Genomic DNA, 21,863 nt, shown 5'->3' with positions numbered 1-21,863 from the left:
TTCCATCCAGACGTCACTGTGGCTACATCCATCTTTGATAGCATGGACATCTTTTTGAGAGGTTTTATATACAACAAGAGGGGTGCGATAAGGTACCAATGCCTTATTTTCCTGTTAATGGCCATTCTCTTGTGAAGGGGTTTCTTCTAGAGCCACTGTAGTCTGTTGTCCACTTGAGCTGGTTGTACTGGAGGAGGGGCAACCAAATCTAATTGGACTGTGATGTATCTTTTCTCCCAGTGTTATCTGGTGGAGCTTTCTCAACTCTAGAAATCTTATATTTATCAATGTTGGTGAGGTCTAAGCCACATCAATGGGTGATCATCTAAAGCATCCTTTCCTTATACCCCTAAAACAAGCTTAGCTAACGCCATCTATTTCAGCTTTAAATTGCTCAAAACAGCCATTGTATTTTGTTTCTTTTCAGGTGGGTTGGTGCTAGCTCTACGTGTGCCAATGCATGCTTCTGTTGCTAGTTTCTTTTCTCCTATTGTAATTATAGCCAGGTCAGTGTTGTCTTCAATAGTGTCCTTCTCTTTTGTGACCTTCAACGTGCTATTGCGTGATTTCCTTGCTGGTTCCAACCATTTTTCCCACATCTTTATCCCAAACTTTGTTTGCATCGGGGTGCGCTAGGATACAGGTTACCCACTACAAAAACTGTCATACATACCATGGCTCTCTGCTAAACTAGGCTATTATATGCTAGTATGGATCTTGATTTACCCCTTGTAATTTTTAGTATTAAGAACACACATTTGTAAGGCCCCCGTTATGAGGAGAAGCCATCATGCATGAAGAAAACTCACTCATCGAAAAACCAAAAATCCACGGCCATAGTCTCAAGATTTCATTCATTGAAATATTCCTTTTTACCCGACTATTATGGTCAGACAATGGCTTGAACATGGTCCAAAAATGGCCAGTTGGCCGGTTGGCAGGTGGCCGATGGTCAAAAGTCAATGGCCGATGGCCAGCGGCCAAATTCAAGGTAGACTTGCCTTCTCATGGGCAGCCACACATGGGTACATTGGAGAGTCAACTTGGACTTGTCTATACAAGGGAGGCTACACACAGCTAGCAAATAAAGTCCTCTTAGGGATTGTTCCTACAATGTTAAAACTTCTCTTCTTCTAGCTCTCTCAAGTGTGGTAGATTTCTCTAAGCACAGCCTTGGGGGCTGATGCCCAAAATTGAGGTGGGTGTTGCTGGAGGAAAAATCGAAGGTTTTATAACCTTCAAACTTAAACTTTAGAGGTAAATCTCAAAATTTGTAAGTGGAACTACACTAAACCCCGATTTTTTTTAGCACTTGCATGAAGCTTTTTACTACATATTTTCTTATTATTGTAGCAGAACCATCACCTGAGCTTTTGCATTGGGAAGGCAGAAGTCGATAAGCAGTTTGCAAATGTATCCCTACTAGAGGTGTAAGGCATGAAGATATATGCCGATTCTGATAAGAACATAGATTTGTCCTCTAGTGAAGAGGCCACATTTGTAGGTTATATGGGAGCACTTAGAGCCCATATCAATCTTTATCTCTCTCTCTCTCTCTCTCTCTCTCCCCCCCCCCCCCCCCCCTCCTCTCTCTCTCTCTCTCTCCTCTCTCTCTCTCTCTCTCTCTCTCTCTCTCTCTCTCTCTCTCTCTCTCTCTCTCTCTCTCTCTCTCTCTCTCTCTCTCTCTCTCTATCTATCTATCTATCTATCTATCTACCTATGATAACCATGTCTTTCACGGTTGCTTCTCCAAAGGCATTGCATGTAGATTGCGTTGGGATGTCTAATCTATTATAATCTACATAACACTATCAAAGGTGGTGTCGTTCCCAAAGGTGAAATCATTGTAGAGCAACACAATCAGCAGCGCAGCACCAAGAAAGTAGCAATATCAGCTACACAAGCAAATACGGAAAGGAAGAGTGTACTACCTTGGTTGACATGTATGCCAAATGTGGTGCACTTTATAAGCACAAAAAGTACTTGAGGAACTTCCAATCTGGGATGTTGTCTCTTGGAATGCATTGATTGTGGAATACACCCAACTTGGCCAAGAAGTTCTAGGTTGTTCTAGGCATTACATGTAGATTGTGTTGGCATGTTTGAGCTATTATAATCTACATAACACGATCAAAGGTGGTTCCATTGCCAAAGGTGGCATCATTGTAGAGCAGCGCAATCAGAAAAGCAACACCAAGAAAGTAGAAATATCCGCTACACAAGCAAATATGGAGAGGAAGAGAGTACTACCTTGATCAAGATGTATGCCAAATGTGGTGCACTTTATAAAGCACAAAAAGTACTTGGAGAGCTTCCTATTTGGGATGTTGTCTCTTGGAATGCACTCATTGTGGAATACGCCCAACTTGGCTAAGAATTTCTAGGTTGTTTGACAGATGCCACGCGAGGGTGTCTCTCTAGATGCAATCAACAGAGCAGCACCAAGAAAGTAGCATATCCACTACATAAGCAAACATGGAGGGAAAGAATGCACTACCTTGGTTGACATGCATGCTAAATGTGGTGAACTTCATAAAGCACAAAAAGTGTTTGAGCAGCTTCATCTTTGGGATGTCGTCTCTTGGAATGCATTGGTTGTGGGATTGCCCAACTTAGCCAAGAATCTCTGGGTTGTTTTTGGCTGATGCCTATCAAGGGTGACTCTTCAAATGTAGTCAACAGAGAAGCACCAAAAAAGCAACAATATCCCGTTACAAAAGCAAACATGGAGGGGAAGAGTGCAGCAGGACCTCAACAAGCTTCGTGCCCACAATGTTGTCTTATGGAGTGCATTGATTGCACGATATGTCCAATAGGATCAAGTTCAAGAAGCTATGGGCTGTTTTTAGTAGATTCAGAGAGAGGGCATCTCTCTAATTACAATCATGCTCATTTATACCTCAAAGGCATGTGGAATTACATGGATGGCTTGGTCAACATATATACCAAATGTGATGCACTTCATAAAGCACAAAAAGTGCTTGAGGACCTTCCTATTCAGGATGTCGTCTCTTGGAATGTACTGATTTGGGATATGCCCAACTTGGTCGACATATATGCCAAATGTGTTGCACTTCATAAAGCACCAAAAGTGCTTGAGGACCTTCCTATTCAGGATGTCTTCTCTTGGAATGTAGTAATTGTGGACATGCCCAACTTGGCCAACAAGATGTTTTTGGCGGATGTCAAGCGAGCTATCCACAATGTTGTCTCATGGAGTGCATTGATTGCATGATATGTCCAGCAGGGTCGGGGTCAAGAAGCTCTGGGGTGTTTTCATGAGTTGAAGAGAGAGGGTATCTCTCCAAATGCAATGACGTACACTTGCACCTTGATTATCACACAACATGCTAATATGGACAAAAGAATTCACGCGATGATATTGTTAGTTAGGGAAAGAGAGAATTATGTATATGTGTAGAGAGAGAGAGAGAGAGAGAGAGAGAGAGAGAATTATTATCCTTGAAAGAGAGAAAATAGAGAGGAATAGAAGTTTGTATATTGAAATGGGATACAACTTTAACAGATAGATAGGGAGAAAGGACACCATCGTCTACTGGCAAGAGAGGAAGTCATCAAGCACATCTCTCTTTCTCTATAAGTGTAAGGCTTATGTAGATAGTGTTGGCATGCCTAAGCAACACTAGTGGAGGAAGTGTAATGTGCCTCACCCCAGCAACAACTGTACCCATTGATAAATTGAAAACAATGGAATTTTATTGAAGTTAAAGTGTCTGTTTTGAATTTTTTTTATTCAATCATAGGCAATAGATGTGTGTATCAATGTGTGTCCATTGTAGTCCCTAATACGAGCTTTTGAACGCACCTGACGGTGCCCAAAACAGAGTCGGAATGTGCACTTTAGCTCACATCTAAGATGACAATTTTTCTTTTAATGGTAAAATTGAAGGATTAAAGGGCCATGCACTCACCTAACAAGCGTCAAATAATGCATAAAAGACCCCATTTAACTAAATTAGAATTTATTAACTGAGAGAATCCCCTCCTCTTGGAGACCTACCTCCCACCACCTGGAGTTCACTCCAGTCTGCATGGGAGCTCCCCTAGCCTATATAAACACCCCCAGCCCCCTCACAACACACATTGTATACTCAAAAAGCTCTTGAGAAGGAGGAGACTTTGCTGAAATTCACTCACGCATTAGTGTGCATACACACTCACACACACTCACTCGTAAAGTTAGAGAAGGTTCACGCGAGACAGCAGAGGCAACAAAGTGACGAATTGTGATCGATATTGTGAGACTTGTGAAGGGGGAGACCAAAGGTAATAGAATGTCAAATTTAGCATCTACACAAACTCTTGTACGCTTAGGAAAACACCCTCTCTGTTCAGAATCCGTAAATTTTCTCTCTCTAGAAATTCTTGTGTTCCTTGATACTAGGTAGCATATGCAACTCTTGCATGTATAATTTTTGCGTGTATGAAGCCTTTAGGAATGACATGCTTCTCTAGATTTCATAGAAATCTCACATGCATGCTCATTATGCACCCATAACTACCTCATCTGTGAATGCTTGGGCCTAGATGAGGAAGTATCATTAAGGAAATTACGTATAATTTTCCATAGGTCATTAGATTCAGTAAACTAGTGATAATATCATAGAATATTAAAGAATTTACTAATCAAAAGTTAATTATCAATCAATTAATAGTTAAGTACATACCTGATCAAAGTTTTTATATCATTGATTTTATAGTTTTATGTATTACTTCAACATTAAGAAGAAATGATTGTGATTTTTTAAAATTTTCAATGATGTTTTTTAGCATAAAATAATACTTCTAGGAAAAAATAAATAGAAACTACATTAGAAATAGGTAGTTTTAGCCTAGTAAAATCAAGAAACAATTAGCACATATCATTTGGAATTCTTTTGATATCTTTAGAAAGATTCTTGAGACTTGTTTCATCTCTTGTAATTTTCTTGTGTTTTTTATATGTATGTATAATGTTTAATAAATACATTTTTGCTAAATTATCTATAAAAGTCGACTTTTCACTTGGTTTTTGGGACAAATAGCTCCACCAAATCCTAGAGAAATTAAGTTATTAAATTATTGGATGTTTTGATTGAATTTAGCCTTAGACTCACGCTTAGCATGAGGAACTTCTTTTTCACACTAATTCTATTTTTGAGCTATGTAATGGCTCCCAAGGTCACAAAGAAGAACCATAATGGAGCTGGCCCAAGCCATGCTCCAGTAGACGAGGAAAATCAGCCACCACAACAGGAAATTGTCGTAAATCCGGACCAAGTATTAGTAGCTTTAAGTTTTATGCATCATAGATAAGCATGGGCTAGTGGAGCTTAGGAATCCATAAGGACAACATTGGATGTATAAACCAAAATGCATGCTTTTGTTAATAGAAAGTTAGGTAGGAATTCTATTTGATGTTACAAATATTGTTTGCGTCAAGTTTGAGTGAAGAAGAGTTAGATTGCATTTGAATAGAGACTGGTTCAATTGGATGGCAGCTTGATGCCGCGTTGGTGCGCGATGCGGGTTGGTGCCCATGATGCCGCGTTGTTGCGCGATGTGGGTTGATGTCCATGCCACATTGTTTCACAATATCGTGTTCGATGCTAGGTTGGTGCCCAAAGACGGTTGTTGCCTTGAACTGAATAATTTATTATGAATGAGAAAACCTTTATACAAAGGCTCTGTTGGTGCAGAGGAAAATCCTGTTGTTGCTGGTCGGCCATGATCAGTTGTTAAGTCTAATAAGTAGGTTGGTTTCAATAGAAATTGTCTACAAAAAGATTGTCTTGGTGATGTTTGAAAATATTATTGTCAGAAGGAAAATTGTGTCAGGAATTGATTAAGGAATTTCTTGTAAATAGTACACAATGTGTGGTAGTAATTAGGAAACAAAGACAAGGGTGTGTGTGGGGTGCAAAGCGGGGATTGGTCTAGAACTAATCGTCGAACTGATAGATCCGATAAGTTGGGTGCTTTCCACAAATGTCGACTTAAATGACGATAGATAACATAGAACTAAGTCCTAACCTTAGGGGATCGACTGAAGGTCGTGCCTCACACTCGATGAGGAAAAAAGCATCGGTCTATGAACCAAGGGTTCTAGTTATTTGCGATTCCAAAACGAATAAGCAATCCCTTTTAGGATGACCTCGCTAAAGGATACATAGATTTAGGGCAACTCATTTGATTGTTCCTCCGCTTTACATTGCAGAGTCCGAGCGTATGTGTTGAGCTCTCCCAAGCACCGACCTTAGATGGTCGGGGACGTTACAGGTGGTATCAGAGCCTAGGTTAAACCTAGGTTAACGAAAGGATGTAGATAGAAAGGCATTATTTTAATATCCCTTACTGTGTGCTTATGTTTTCTAAATTACTCTACTAAATTGATTTTGTATTCTTACGTATATATATATAACAGGTTTTAGGATCAGCATGAGGCATACATGCGATTTTAAATATTCAACATCATGTATTTGATTGTATGCTGATCAAACGACTACAAATTTCAAGAAACAGTCAAGAGGATTCTAGAATTATTGACCACTCTTCATTTTACCAGGATCGAGCAAGGATGGTACAGAACATAGTGGGTTCATGGAGGCACTTTCACCATCAGGGCCGGAAGCCTAGGCAATTTGAGGAATGATATCCGCCGCCTCAAATTGTGTGAGAGTTGAAGCTGGTCCATTACTATATCTTTTGGCCAACCAACTTCAAGACAATGATTGCATACAGAAGTGTTAACCTCAATCGATGGGTCTATGACAAGGTCATTGCAGCTGTTCCAAAAGATAGAGTGGTTGTTATAGTGAGAAATAGCTACTTCTTAGGCAAGGGATGGACACTGGATTATTGCAACTCCGTGCCACTTATCAATTCCTAGCCCCTGTTAGAGAAACCCCATGTTTCTATCTAAATAGTGCACAAGAATATTATGGCTATGATTATACATCAGAAAATTAAACTTATTATCATAATTTTGTAACAAGGTCATGGACCCCATCGTTGTAAAAGGTTTTTACATTAAAAAAGGACATCAGTAAATTGTCTCTTGAGTGGTGATAAATGGTTTACTTATGAACTTGTTGGGATTTGGTGATCCCTGTATGTTTTAAGATAGTCTCTAGTGCACCTAATGTCGCGGGTTGAAAGCTTGTTGATGCATGTGAAATGATGAATCAAGCTCTAGTAAATTTTACGTCCATGATGGTCAAATTTTAAAAGTGATTAATGGATAACCCGTTGAAGATAGACTTGAATTCTATCTTGTGTAACAGAACCAAGGACAAATGGAAGCCTAACCGACTCTCTACACGGAAGTACTGGAGAAGAAGTTGCTCCTGAAGCATATGCAGCCCCCTTCTTTTAAGGGTGGAGGGGCTAATGTTGAAAAGGATATTGAGGCATGTATAGAATTTATGGATGACTACTTTACTGCCACTAAGGTGGTGCAAGCAAATCAATCCATGCTGGGAATGTTTTGGTTATTGGAGAAGCAAAGTTATGGTTGAAACTATACTGCCATGACAAGGGTGCTGCGGAAGATTCCCAGTCTTGGGATGCAATCAAAGAGACAGTTAGAGGAAGATATGTGTCCCTTGGTCACCAATATTTGAAGATGAATGAGTTCTTTGATTTAAAGAAAAATGACCTGACCAAAGGAGTGTTTCTCCAAATTTGTTACATTGAGGAGGTATGGACCGGTTTTGACAAACGAGAACCAAGTGGCCCAACTATGCCAAGAATTAAATGAGCCTTTGGATGCTCAACTTGAAGCCATGTAGCCCACATCATTACAGGATGAAGTGTTGTGTGCTAAGCCTTTGGCCAAGAAGAGGAGATTTCAGCCAACCAATTCTAGTGAGACCCAGAAAAGAATTAATCCAGCCAGATTCCAAGGAAGAAGACGCCAAGGTTATGCAACACCTGCAATAAACAAGGACAAAGAGAGCTCCGTTGTTTTGAGTGCAATGAAATAGGGCATTCTATGTGACAATGTCCTCGCCTGGCATTTAATGCAATAGCTAAAGCTAGGGAGGAAGACCTAGAGGACGTGCATACGGACGTGGAAGAGGCCGTGGTTGAGTTTCTAGAGTTTATGGAAGAGGAATACCTATTCAAGGGCGTGCTCATGTGATAAGAATAGATCCCATACTAGAGGAAGAAATGGATAGAGCGACCCTCCATGTTGCTATTGACAATCCTTGGGCTTAGGAATAGTTTGTAGTTATTCAAACGCCGGCCAATCGCCAAGGTGAATCTTTCTCATTGCTCATTGATTGTGAAAGCATGCATTCATTTTTGTCTCCTAAATGCCTACGAAAGTTAAGGCTATCCCAAAATCCAACAAATCCTATGATAGTTGAAATAGAAAATGGGAAATGAGTTATATCTAGACATACGGTGGGAATCCTAGATTTTGAATTAGGGGGAAGACCCACTTCTGCATTGTTTAGGATCTTACCAGTTGGGATATACAATTGATGGAATATTGGGAATGGATTGGTTAGTAGCAAACAAAGCCATCATCTTGTGTTCATAAGGAAAAGAAATTTTTAGGGATAAAATTGGGGACGAATCTTTAATCCAAGGAGAGAGGGAAACTCCAAAGGTTCAATTAGTTAAAGCTAGTCAACTCCTAAAATCCCATAGAAAATCACAACAACAAGTCTATGTAGTAAAGCTTAACAAAGTGGACCCTGAGAAAGCAAAAATTGAAAACCCTTGGTTAAGTGATTTTGCCGATGTATTTTGTGAGGATATCACCTAAAAAGTCTTGAAATTGAAGCTCTTCCAAGAAGTGCACCTGTGTCAAAAAGAACCTATAAAATGTCCTTACCTAAAGTGATTGAGCTAAAAGAACAACTTCGCCAGTTATTGGAACAATGATATATTTGACCCAACAATTCAAGTTGGGGAGCACCTATTCTATTTTAAAAAAAGAAGGACGGAACTCTTCAACTCTGTATTGACTACAAAGGATTGAACCAGGTTACGGTAAAGAACAAGTATCCGATCCCTCGCATTGACTTCATGGAGCTAAAGTCTTTACAAAGATAGACCTAAGGTTAGGATACTATCAGATTCGTGTTAGGAAAGAGGACATTCCGAAGATAGCATTTAATACTATGCTATGGAAATTACGAGTTACTAGATCGGCTTCATGGAGTTAAAGTCTTTACAAAGATAGACCTAAGGTCAGGTTACTATCTGATTCGTATTAGGAAAGAGGACATTCCGAAGGTAGAATTTTATACTCGCTATGGACATTACGAGTTACTAGATCTACTTCATGGAGCTAAAGTCTTTACAAAGATAGACCCAAGATCAGGTTACTATCAGATTCGTGTTAGGGAAGAGGACATTCTGAAGATAGCATTTAATATTCGCTATGGACATTACGAGTTCATTGTCATGCCTTTTGGATTGAAGAATGCCCCAGCAATCTTCAATCGTCTTATGGAAGATATATTCAAAGAACACCTAGACGATTTTGTCCTCGTATTTTTTGATGATATTCTAGTTTTCTCAAAGGACAAAGAACAACATGAGGGTCATGTACAAAAAAGTTTTGGAGATCCTATGTGAGAATAAGTTGTACACTAAGGAGAGCACGTGTATCTTTAATTTCATCCCCAAAGATCAAATACTTGGGATTTATAATATTAACTGATGGAATTTTAGTGGATTCACCCAAGGTTAAAGATATTGTGGATTGGCCACGTCCCCGAAATGCTAGTGAAATCAGAGGATTTCTTGGTATAACAGGCTGCTATTGCATCTTCATCCAATATTATGTTGCAATTGCTTCCCTTTGACTAATCTTTTAAATAAGGGAACAACAATTCAATGGAATGCTGAACACCATGAGAGTTTTGAAACTCAAAAAAGGCAAGTAACCTCAGCTCCATTCTTAAAATTACCTAACTTCTCAAAGCCTTTTGAAGTGGTTACAGATGCCAGTGGTATAGCAATCAGTGGAGTGCTTATGCAAGAAGGAAGACCCATTGATTTTACCTCTCAAAAGCTGAAGATTCATGAACGAAATTATCCAACACATGATCTTTAATTATTAGCAGTCATTCATGCCTTAAAGCTATGGAGGCATTATCTATTGGGCCAGAGATTTACTTTAGTGATTGATAATAAAAAATTGAAGTGGATTTTTACTCAACCTCTACTCAATATGCGACAACAACGGTGGATTGAATTACTTCAAGAGTTTGACTTTGAAATTGTCTATAGACCAGGCAAGGAGAATTCAGTAGCGGATGCCTTGAGCGGTATAGCCTTTGTAAGCTTAATCTCTATGCCTAGTAGCCCAGTTTTGGTCAAGGTAAGGGAAACTGCTCAAATGGACCCCGATTATCAGAAGCAACATGCTATCATGAAGGATAAGAAACCTCAAAATGAAGAATCATTACAATAGTATGATGTCAAAGATGGGTGCTTATATTATAGACATAAATTGTGTGTGCTGAGGAATTAGACCTTAAGAAAAACTATCCTTTATGAAGCTCCTGATAGCCCAACATCTAGACATCCGGGCTATGCCAAAACTCTCAATGCAGTAAGGAAGAGCTTCTATTGGCAAGGAATGAAAGGAGATGTACTACGGTATGTTCGCCAATGCTTAATCTGCCAAAGATTTACAGTTGAAAGGGTAAAACACCCAGGGAAACTTCAACCTCTGGATATACCTCAAATGAAGCTATGGGAGTGTATCAGTATGGACTTTGTATTCGCCTTACCCAAAGTTCAGGGAGGATATGACTCCGTAATGGTAGTCGTGGATATGCTAACTAAAGTTGCCCACGTCATCCTGGTAAAGACTACCTATACTGCCTCTGATGTAGCCTGACTCTTTGTCAAGGAGATTTTTCGACTTCATGGACTTCCAAAACAAATAGTATAGGACCAAGATACTAAGCTACCTTCTAACTTTTGGACTTCGTTGTTTACAGCCACCATTGATATCCAATTGGATTTTAGTATAGCATATCATCCTCAGACGGATGGTCAAACCGAACATGTGAATCAAGTCATTGAAGACATCCTAAGAGCATATTGCGAAAGAGAAAAAAAAGCAAGTGGATCCTATACTTTCCCCTAGTGGAATTTCCATATAGTGCATCCCACCATCACAGTATTGGAATGGCACCTTTCTGTGCACTTTATGGTCAGGATTGTTTATCACCTTTAAATTTCTCATATCCAACTATAAGAGTCGAAGCTTCCAAGAAAATGCTAGAAGAGATGGAGGCCCAAACTAAGGCAATATGTAAAGATATTCAAGCTGCTAAGGATAGAAAAAAGAAGTATGCAAACCAAAACAGATAAAAAGGACCTTCAAGCCTCATTAGGCAAAATTTGGACTCACAAAGGGGCCCTTTAAGGAGTTTGACTTTACCTCTCTCTACCAAAACGGGCGCATGGATAAATTTTTGCAAACAAACTCCAAAGTTGGCGGAGGTTTGACAGTTAGAATGTCCTCTTCAAGCTCTATCTACTGATATATAGCACGCCATAAGATTCCTCATATTTTAGAAGATTCTTTTTTTGATTCACCTATGATGTGACAACTCCATCGGAATCTAAGTGAATCAAAAAAAGAATCTTCTAAAATATGAGGAATCTCATGGCGTGCTATATATCAATAGATAGAGCTTGAAGAGAACATTCTAACTGTCAAACCTCCGCCAACTTTGGAGTTTGTTTGCAAAAATTTATCCATGCGCCCGTTTTGGTAGAGAGAGGTAAAGTCAAACTCCTTAAAGGGCCCCTTTGTGAGTCCAAATTTTGCCTAATGGGAGATCAAGTTTTCTTGAGAGTAAAGACGAAGAAAATTAATCTATTTTTGGGCAAGTATAAGAATCCTAGCTACAGATATTGTGGACCCTATCTAATAGAAAAGATCATAGGAAGTCAAGCCTACCGACTCAAGCTACCCTCTCATCTCAAGGTTCATGATGTATTCCATGTTAGCAAATTGAAGAAATACATCCGCAGCACAGATTATATTCTTGATGATGAACAAATTGTAATTCCCACCTATCAGGCCAAGGGCCACCCTGGAGGTCAAGGACCTGGGGCCAAGGGATGGCTACCTAGTGGAGAAGGGATCCTAGGGCTAGGAGGCTATAAAAGGCAGGTTGGGAGGAGGATTCAAACACGGCAGTTCCCAGGGTTTTACATTGGTATCAGAACTCGATTGAAGGGGGAGCTATAGAGGAAGGGGGGAAGTATTGCATGGCGCTGCATGGGTTCTCTCTCTCTCTCTCTCTCTCTCTCTCTCTCTCTCTCTCTCTCTCTCTCTCTCTCTCTCTCTCTCTCTCTCTCTCTCTCTCTCTCTCTCTCTCTCTCTCTCTCTCTCTCTCCCTCTATTGCTCTCTTTCTCGCTCAGGCAAAGGCATGGCCGTAGGAAGAACCGCTCGACAGGTGGGGAAGGACAAGCCGACAAGGCAAAGGAGGGCCGTGGGAAAGGTCACTTGCATTCGGGAGGGAGCACACCTCAACCTCCACCAAACCGCTTGCAGGTGGAGTCAATGGGAGCGCATGGAGGAGAGCATCAAATTTTGACACAGGACTGAGCCCAGTTCGCAGTCAATGGGAGCGCATGGAGGAGAGCATCAAATTTTGACACAGGACTGAGCCCAGTTCGCAGCAGAAACGACCCTCTAGAAGCCCCTCAGAGCCCCGTTTCTCTCTTACACAGAGCCGCCATTGCAGTTGCACGTTTACTTGTTTTTTCTTTCTTCTTTGGTTTGGGGCCGTCGTTCGTTGGGCGCCTTCTAGTCCTGGTAGCCTCTCCCATGCTGTGGGCTTCAATCGGTTGCCTCGATGTAGTCATGCATGACTGCATGCTCATGCAAACAACCTCTACAAAGGAGCCAGGATTGTATTGCCAAGTTCAGCATGAAGACAAATAGTATCCAATTGTGGTGGCAGGCATACATATGCAACGGTATCCGCATCAGGTTCATATTTGCATGAGTGCAACATGGAATTTAATGACCTAAGCAATATCGGGTAGGTAGGCAGGATTTAAAATGGCACATCCGATGGCAAAATAGTCCAAGAAATCACAAAAAATCTCCGACGTGATTGTACAAAACTTGAAGATCATGTAATGGAACAGCCTTGGTCTCGACTCTAATTGCAGTGACAACAGCTTGCAGTAGTGTCTAGACAGCGCCACTCTACGTGATCATACACCACCACGTATGATGTTGCTAACAAGGCCATCCAGAATACGAAAACATGGCTCTTCCGCTCGAAGAGGGCTTGTAAGCATTGGTATGCAAGTTGACTTTCACATTTTCAATTCTCACTTCATTGAATTTTGCAGCTCTCTTTACATTTGAAGCATACATTGGGCGTTTTAATCATCGAGCCACTCAATCATGTTCAGCACGTGAATGTTATTCATGCATGGGAGATGCTATGTTACACAGCTATGAACACAGTCATTGGCCCAATGACTTCTCCCATTAACGGTCTACAGTTATGGTAAAATTTTCACTTTTGGGTTGGAATTTTTGCTCGGACGTGGTTTCGTGGCAATGTTAGATCCTAAGGTTCAGGCAAGGTGTAAATTCATGGACTTTATTCTTTTTGCACTGAAACTATAGATTTATTTACACCTACTAGGTACTGGATCAGGATGGGTGTCTGTGGTTGGATGGTCTAAACTCGAGCTTACTCTAGTCGGACCCGCTTTAAACCTAGTTGGTTGCCTCCACTCCATATCAAGTATATAGATGGATACTCAGTGGTTGAATCATAGTTTAGCGTCAGTCGTGGAAGACTGTCTGTAAGTGGCTGGGGGAAAGTACCTCACTTTTACTACTGCTATTCATCGAGCGTTGGATGGACAACTTACAAGTATTTTTCTAGTGCTAAAGGATCTGCTAAGAGCATACGTTAGCACAAAGCATTCTGAATGGGCGATTCTCTCCCTATTCTAGAATTTGCTTAGGTTTTCAACTTTGAACACTTGTTGTGGTGGGGTTGAATACCGATTCAATAGTTTCATACATCAAGGACTTAGTAGGTGTGCTGACAAGCATGTTGGCATCTAACCTTCATTAAGGGTGAGTAGATAATTCTGTGTGTTCCAAAATGTACACAAGTCCGACATGAGGAAACTCCCTATTCTATCCCTCAGTAGCTATGAGCTTTTCAAGATACTCATGCGAGTTGGAAATTTGGCTCACAACTTCATGCAAAAGTTGCGCCAAGGTTTTCTTGCATTTTTCCAGTATCTTTCAGAAAGTCTGAAAACTGGTTATGTCTTTAGACACCTTTAAGTTGTGGTTACTCCTTTAAAGTACTCAAGTGAGTTATAAATTGAGTTACCATTTAGATACAAGTGGCTACAAAAGGACAACAATTTTGAAAATCAAGATGTTTCTCTTGGTTTCATTGAACCTCCTCGATGCACCCAATATCATATGGACAATTGACTCGCGTATGGGATGCCAATAAGGAAAACATCATTGTTCTTACGAAGATACTACCACTTGTGTTTTCGAGGACAAAAACGCTTCTCCAAGGGGGGAGTAATGTCAGGCCAAGGGCCACCCTGGAGGTCAAGGACCTGCCAAGGGCCGGCTACCCAGTGGAGAAGGGATCCTAGGGCCAGGAGGCTATAAAAGGGAGGTTGGGTGGAGGATTCGAATACGACAGCTCCTAGGATTTTACCCCACCCAAGGAATTCTTGAGCTTCAACCTGATAGAATCTTAGAATCTAGGGAAAGGAACCTTAGAAACCGATCTCTTAATGAGCATTTGATCCAATGGAAGAACTACCCTGCAGAAGATGCTACTTTGGAAGATGAAAGATCTCTTATGAAGGACTACCCTCCACACTATCTCGCACGGGCGACTTCAAATGGGGTTGACGGTTGAGGTGATTTAGACCGCCAGATGCACATTTGTAAATTCGGGACATTTGGTAAATTCAGGGAGAAAGGTAAATTTGGGTAGGTTTGTAAATTCGGGGCGGTCCACACCCATGTCTTGAACCCGCGCCCTCCCCACTGCGGGCCATGAGCACTAACCATTATGCCCGGATGTGTTCGTCAAAATATACGTAATTTGAGTATGTCATATATAAATGTGGGCCGAGTAGTAAATTCGGGGCAGACTAGCAGACAAGTAAATTCGGGGAGAATGTCGAATCTAACGGTGCATGATTGGCGTGCCCCGCATTTTCCTCCTCCACCATAGATCCCATTTGAGCATGCCCATTGATATAGTGATGAGGAAGGACTACCCAGATTTTCTCCCAAAATGAGGACATTTTGATTTTTCAAGTTGGGACAATGTAATGCGCCTGACACTGGCAACAATTGTACACATTGATAATTGAAAACAGTGCAATTTTATTGAACTTAAAGTGTATGTTTGAATTTTTGGACTCAATCATAGGCAAAAGATGTGTGTGTCGATGTGTGGCCATTGCAATCCCTTAGGCGAGCTTTCCAAGGCACCTGACGGCGTCCAAAACAGAGCAGGAATGTGCACTTTAGCTCACATGTAAGCTGCCAAAAAAAAAAATTATGGTAAAATTGAAGGGTTAAAGGGCCATGCACTCACGCACATACATAACAGACCACAATTAACTTAATTCAAATTTATTAACTGAGAGAGCCCCCCTCCTCTTGGAGACCTGCCTTCCACCACCTGGAGTTCACTCCAGTCTGCATGGGAGCTCCCCTAGCCTATATAAAGACCCCCATCCCTCACCGTGGAGTTAGAGGAAGTTCACGCGAACTTGAGGCGACGAAGTGACGAACTGCCAGTCGACATCGTGGAACTTATAAAGCGAGAGAGAAAAGGTAGTAGAATGTTAAATTTAGCATCTACACATACTCTTGTATGCTTAGGAAAACACTCTCTCTCTCTTCACAATCTGTAAATTCTCTCTAGAAATTCTTGTGTTCCTTGATACTAGGTAGCATGCAACTCTTGCATGTATGATTTTTGCGTGCATGAAGCATTTAGAAATGACATGCTTCTCTGAATTTCATAGAAATCTCACATGCATGCTCATTACACACCCATATCTACCTTGTGTGAATGCTTGGGCCTAGATGAGCAAGTATCATTAAAGAAATACACATAATTGTCCATAGGTCATTAGATTCAGTAAACTAGTAATAAGATGCTATAAAATCATATAATATTACAAGATTTAGTAATCAAAAATTAATTATTAATTAATTAACAATTAAGTCATAGAAATCTCACATGCATGCTCATTACGCACCCATATCTACCTTGTGTGAATGCTTGGGCCTAGATGAGCAAGTATCATTAAACAAGTACACATAATTGTCCATAGGTCATTAGATTCAGTAAACTAGTAATAAGATGCTATAAAATCATATAATATTACAAGATTTAGTAATCAAAAATTAATTATTAATTAACAATTAAGTACACATTTGATCAAAGTTTTTATATCACTAATTTTATAATTTTAAAAATTACTTCAAAATTAAGAAAAAAATGATTAAGATTTATTTTGAATGTTTAAATATAATACTTTTATATAGAAATAAATAGTAATTACACTAGAAATAGGTAATTTTAGTCTAGTTAAATTAGAAAAAAGTTAGCAAATACCATTTGGATTTTTTGATATTTTGCCAAAGATTCCCGAGACTTGTTCCATCTCTTGTAATTTTCTTGTGATTTTTGTATGCATGTATAATTTTAATAAATAACGCTCTCCTAAATTATCTATAAAAGTCGACTTTTCACTTGATTCCTAGGGCAAATAGGTCCATCAAATCCGAAAAAAATTAAGTTATTAAGTTATTGGATGTTTTGACTGAACTTAGCCTCGGACTCATGCTAGCAAGAGGAACTTCTTATTCCCACTTATTCTATTTTTGAGCTACGTAATGGCCCCCAAAGTCACAAAGAACCATAACCGAGCTGACCCAAGCCATGCTCCAGTAGACAAAGCAAATCAGCCATCGCAGTAGAACATTGATGTAAATCTGAACCAGGTACTAGTAATTTTAAGTTTTATGCATCATAGATAAGCATGACCTAGTGGAGCCTAGGAAGCCATAAGGAAAACATTTGACTGTATAAACCAAAATGCATGCTTTTGTTAATAGAAAGTTAGATGGGAATTATATTTGATGTTAAAAATATTAATTACGTCAAGTTTGAGTGAAGAAGAGCTAGAGACTTATTCAAATGGATGGCAACTTGATGCCACGTTGGTGCGCGATGCGGGTTGGTGTCCATGCCATGTTGGTGCGTGATGCGGATTAGTGCCCATGCCACGTTGGAAAGGGGAAAGGGGGAACACACCCAGCACACAATATGTTGCCTCTCTATAGCCGAGGATAAATTCCACACCCCTAACCACTCAAGAACACAATTCAGACAACACACTAGCACAGGCCAGACACCTTTTGCACACAATTCAGCTCACACCTCTGGTATGATAACACCATCCCAGATCCCTTCTTGCTTCACACAATTCCACCATCCAGATCCTCTCTCTCTCACACACACACATACACGGTTCGCGGGCACATTGCCAATACACGTCGGCACCACACACCGGAGACGAGACAAGACGAGAACGACTAAGTGGAATACACAATCTTTGAGAGACACACTCTCGGCCTTTTTGCTATCTGCTGAGCACCCACTGTTCCTCTTTACTGATTAGATGACCCCAACAACTTTCAAAGCATGAGATGAAGCCCTCGTTGGCTTCTCTTTGACATACACCCCCTTGTAGCATGTGCTACCGTACTGCTTGCCTCTTTTGCCGCTTCCCATTCGGTCAACAACACCTAATTCATTACTTGCTTTGGCAGACTTCGACCCTCAACCCTTTGGCCAACACTTCATATGCAATGGCGCTCCATGTTTACCACCCTATGGCACCCTTTGCTTTACCTGCACCCGGTGGCTCCTCACATCCCACCTCCAACTCCCTCAGCAACGCCTTTTAGGCTTCTTTTTGTGCTCCCAGGAAACGTTTTCAATGCATCCTTCAACCCTCTGCATAACCGATCAAGGAGCTCCCCCTGATTTGCTCAGCCTCTGTAATCACCTCTGTGTAGCATTATTGCACACCTTGGCATTGGCTCCACAACCTCTTCCTCAGATTGTCCTCCTCTTTATCTTGCTTGTATTCTAGCACCCGACTCCCCTGCAGGTTGCGCCCTCTTCATGCATCACCCTTTTCTTCTCTTTTGCCCCTCAGTCCTCTCGTCCATGATATGCCGGTAGCGGCTCCCTTTGCCCACAGGTAAACCGTCCTCTTGTTGCTTCACACTGCTCCTTTTTCATGGGCCTTCATCATATTCCTTTGCAGATGGAGATCATCAAATTGTACATGCCCCGTGGTGACCTCCTGATAGAGCACATGCTCTTATGCAGCTAAGGACTCCCTCCAGCCTGTTCTCTATGGTGTTGCCAAGCCCCTAGTAGGCCGCTCGTCACCTCTGTAAACAGTGCCACCCCGTGCATGGGATCACCTCTTCCAACACTATCCCGCTGCTCACCCTCTATTTCTCATCTCCAGACCCTTTGCATTCAGCCACCCCTTCAGCTGGCGGCTCCCCTGTGGCCCTACACCTGCCAACCTCCTGTTAGTTCTTTCCCGCTGCACCACTCCCCCTTATGGCAGCGCTATCATTGGCTGTCCTTCAGGCGGCTTCACCTCCCTTAATATGTCTGCGCTCAGGGGCTGCTCTCTCCGGATGGCATTCTTTCCCTGCATGCCGACCACCCTTCGCCCTCACTGCAACTGGCAACCTCTTGGCCAGCGTCGACCTCCTCATGCATGGCCCCAAGTGGTGCCAATTTCCTCCTGCGCTGCTCATTTTTTGTTGCATGTTTTTTTTTTTAAAGTCCTTTTTTTAAAAAAATTTAACGTCTCCGATTGGGTAGCATTCCCGCGAGCAAAGCAAGCGGTGGCCGTGTAGTCGTGCTTAGCTCCGCATATGTTAGCACAGGGACCCAGGCTCTTGTGCCAAGGCCACCATGGTCGTAAGTAAATATAAATCACTCCACAAAGTCGATCCTCTGATGCCGAGATCTCCACCAGGCGAGGTGACGATCGCCATGATCGCTTTCAACTTCGAGCGCAACGCGACATTCAACATACTTCAAGAGATTGAGCTCGACCTTCATCCTGGCACAGCTTTGAACTCTGATTGAAAAGCCAAAAAACCCGAGCTGTAGAGCACATTGGAGGCTACAAAAAAAGATAGCAATCACCGAGCTTTAGGCATTTGTAAGCATCCCGCCTACTAGAGCTCCAAAACCCATCCTCAACCAGTAAATTTCTTCATTTGGCATACATATCCCCACCGTACCTACTCCAATATGCATATAAGTCATGCCGAAGTCCGATATCATCATCTTGCCTAATGCCGCACACCTGTTGCTGGCTACTCCTTGTATCGATACAAACTGGGTGCACCATCATTGCCCAACACCTCGTTGAACATTCATGCTCAACGATAGCATTATTTAGGTATTAGAAAGTATTAGAAAACTGCATAAGAAGAGAGAATCATGATAGCATTCATGCTCAACCATAGCATTATTTAGGTATTAGAAAACTGCATCAGAAGCGAGAATCATGATAGCATAATAAGAAGCTATATGTAGTATGTATAACTATATAGATAGATAGAGGGAGATTTTATCAGTTGCATAAACCCCCCGATCAAATGGAAAGGGATGAGATGCCCCATGCGTGGCGTCAGCTCCACGAGGATCGAATTGATGGCATTGAGAATAGCCACTTGTCTGTAAAACATGTGTGAGCAATATATCCTCGACACCCACAAACCTCTAAACAAGCCACTCTGGTAGCCTCCCATAGCATGAATCTTCAATAACGTGTATCCATACGCATGCTTGATACCCAAAATGAGTGTATACACCCACATTTGAAGCAATTGCATCACCTGGAATCATTCCTCCCTTTGCTAGAGGGCTCTCCAGAACAAAACCCACATGCACAAAGCTTTGCAAACGGTGGAGAGCTTCGTAGAAAGCTACCTGCAATAACACCTTTATCAAGAGCGTAGCAAATACCTTCAATACCTTGTTTTTTGCCCCTACTCGCTCTTTAGCCACAAGCACATGCCCTTCAACCTGTACTTCACGCGAGAGCAAGCTAGATTGCTCGACCATAAACTCTTGACCATCAGCCTTAGCTATCTGCTCTTCAAACACCTGCTCGATCACCATATCATTGGACAAGCAAGACAAAAATTGATCCCACACTTCATCACCCACAAGGTTGATAGTACCCTCCTCTTTGCATGTGATCCCTCTCTCACAAGCTGCACATATACCTGTCTCCACAACGTCAATTGCCAGAGATGTCTCTCTACGACTACAGACCAACTCTCGAACCCTATAGTGCACCTCAACATGCTGGTCAAGGAAAGGTTGCCCCACCCCTTGCATAGATAAAGCATCTTCGCATACCTCTACTTCACCTTCACTCGAACTTGATATAGATAGCAGATCGCTTTCGTCCACTAGGTCTTCAATGTCTTGCACTTCTGCATGGTAGGCGACGTCAAGCATGGCTTTCCAATCTGTCATAAGCCACAAAATCCTCCACAAAACTGGAGCTTGAATCACTCCAAGCATCTTCGTCATCGCATTCATATCCTCTACTAGCGGAGCCTGTTAAAGCTTCATCATAGGAGACTTCTTTATCAAGAATTGACTTCCTGCATACCTCTTGAACAAATCTTCCATCCGATTGAGTCTCTGATACTTCCGTCTTGAAATCTCGGACAGAACGGGATCAAACCCTTGACCATGATTGCCTATTGGCAACCTCCAAACTGTTTTTTGAGCCAGGCCTTTGCTTTGCCTTGCATCACTTCTGACAAACCTCTAAGCTTTGCTTCGTTGGTCAGCATCTGTAGTGACATCATATACAACTCTAGATCGCATATCCAATCTTGTGCATCTTCCTCGCCAGTGAAAACTAGCGGACCGCAATCTCCAATCATCTTCAAGCTGTAGGACTATACCGAGGAGCAATCAGTAGATCCTCAGTGGGGGCACCACTGATGGAAAGGGGGAAGGGGGAACACAACGATCACACAATCTAGCTGCCTCTCTATAGCCTAGGATAAATTCCACACCCCTAACCACTCAAGAACACAATCCAGAGAACACACTATCACAGGCGAGACACCTCTTGCACACAATTCAGCTCACACTTCTGGTACACAAGCAATTTGATAACACCATCCCAGATTCCTTCTTGCTTCACACAATTCCACCATCCAGATCCTCTCTCTCTCTCTCTCTCTCTCTCTCTCTCTCTCTCTCTCTCTCAACATACACGGTTTGGGGGCACACTGTCAATACACGTCGGCACCACACACACTGGAGATGAGACAAGACGATAAGGACTAAGTGGACATAAACGGCACAAAAAAAATCTGGCAATGACGGCTATCCCTGCTTCAAAACAATCTCAATACACAATCTTTGAGAGACACACTCTCGGCCTTTTTGCTACCTGTTGAGCACCCACTGTTCCTCTTTACTGATAGATGACCCCAACAGCTTTCAAAGCATGAGATGAAGCCCTCGTTGGCTTCTCTTTTACATACACCCCCTTGTAGCATGTGCTACCGTACTGCTTGCCTCTTTTGCCGCTTCCCATTCGGCCGACAACACCTAATCCATTACTCGCTTTGGCAGACTTCGACCCTCAACCCTTCGGCCAAGCCTTCATATGCAATGGTGCTCCATGTTTACCACCCTATGGCACCCTTTGCTTTACCTGCGCGCCTGGTGGCTCCTCACATCCCACCTTCAACTCCCTC

The 21,863-nt window shown here is 41.7% G+C and overlaps 1 pseudogene; it reads right to left on the bottom strand.

Annotated features, from left to right (window-relative positions):
* Positions 1-17,622: 17,622 nt before the first annotated feature.
* Positions 17,623-21,035, bottom strand: LOC147444134 (uncharacterized; annotated as a pseudogene).
* Between the last annotated feature and the right edge of the window lie 828 nt (positions 21,036-21,863).

The sequence above is a fragment of the Adiantum capillus-veneris genome, chromosome 13, assembly GCF_014529385.1.
Source record: "Adiantum capillus-veneris isolate H3 chromosome 13, ASM1452938v2, whole genome shotgun sequence".
Lineage (NCBI taxonomy): Eukaryota > Viridiplantae > Streptophyta > Polypodiopsida > Polypodiales > Pteridaceae > Adiantum > Adiantum capillus-veneris.
Note: the sequence above shows the minus strand (reverse complement) of the source record. Positions and strands in the feature narration are given on the sequence as shown.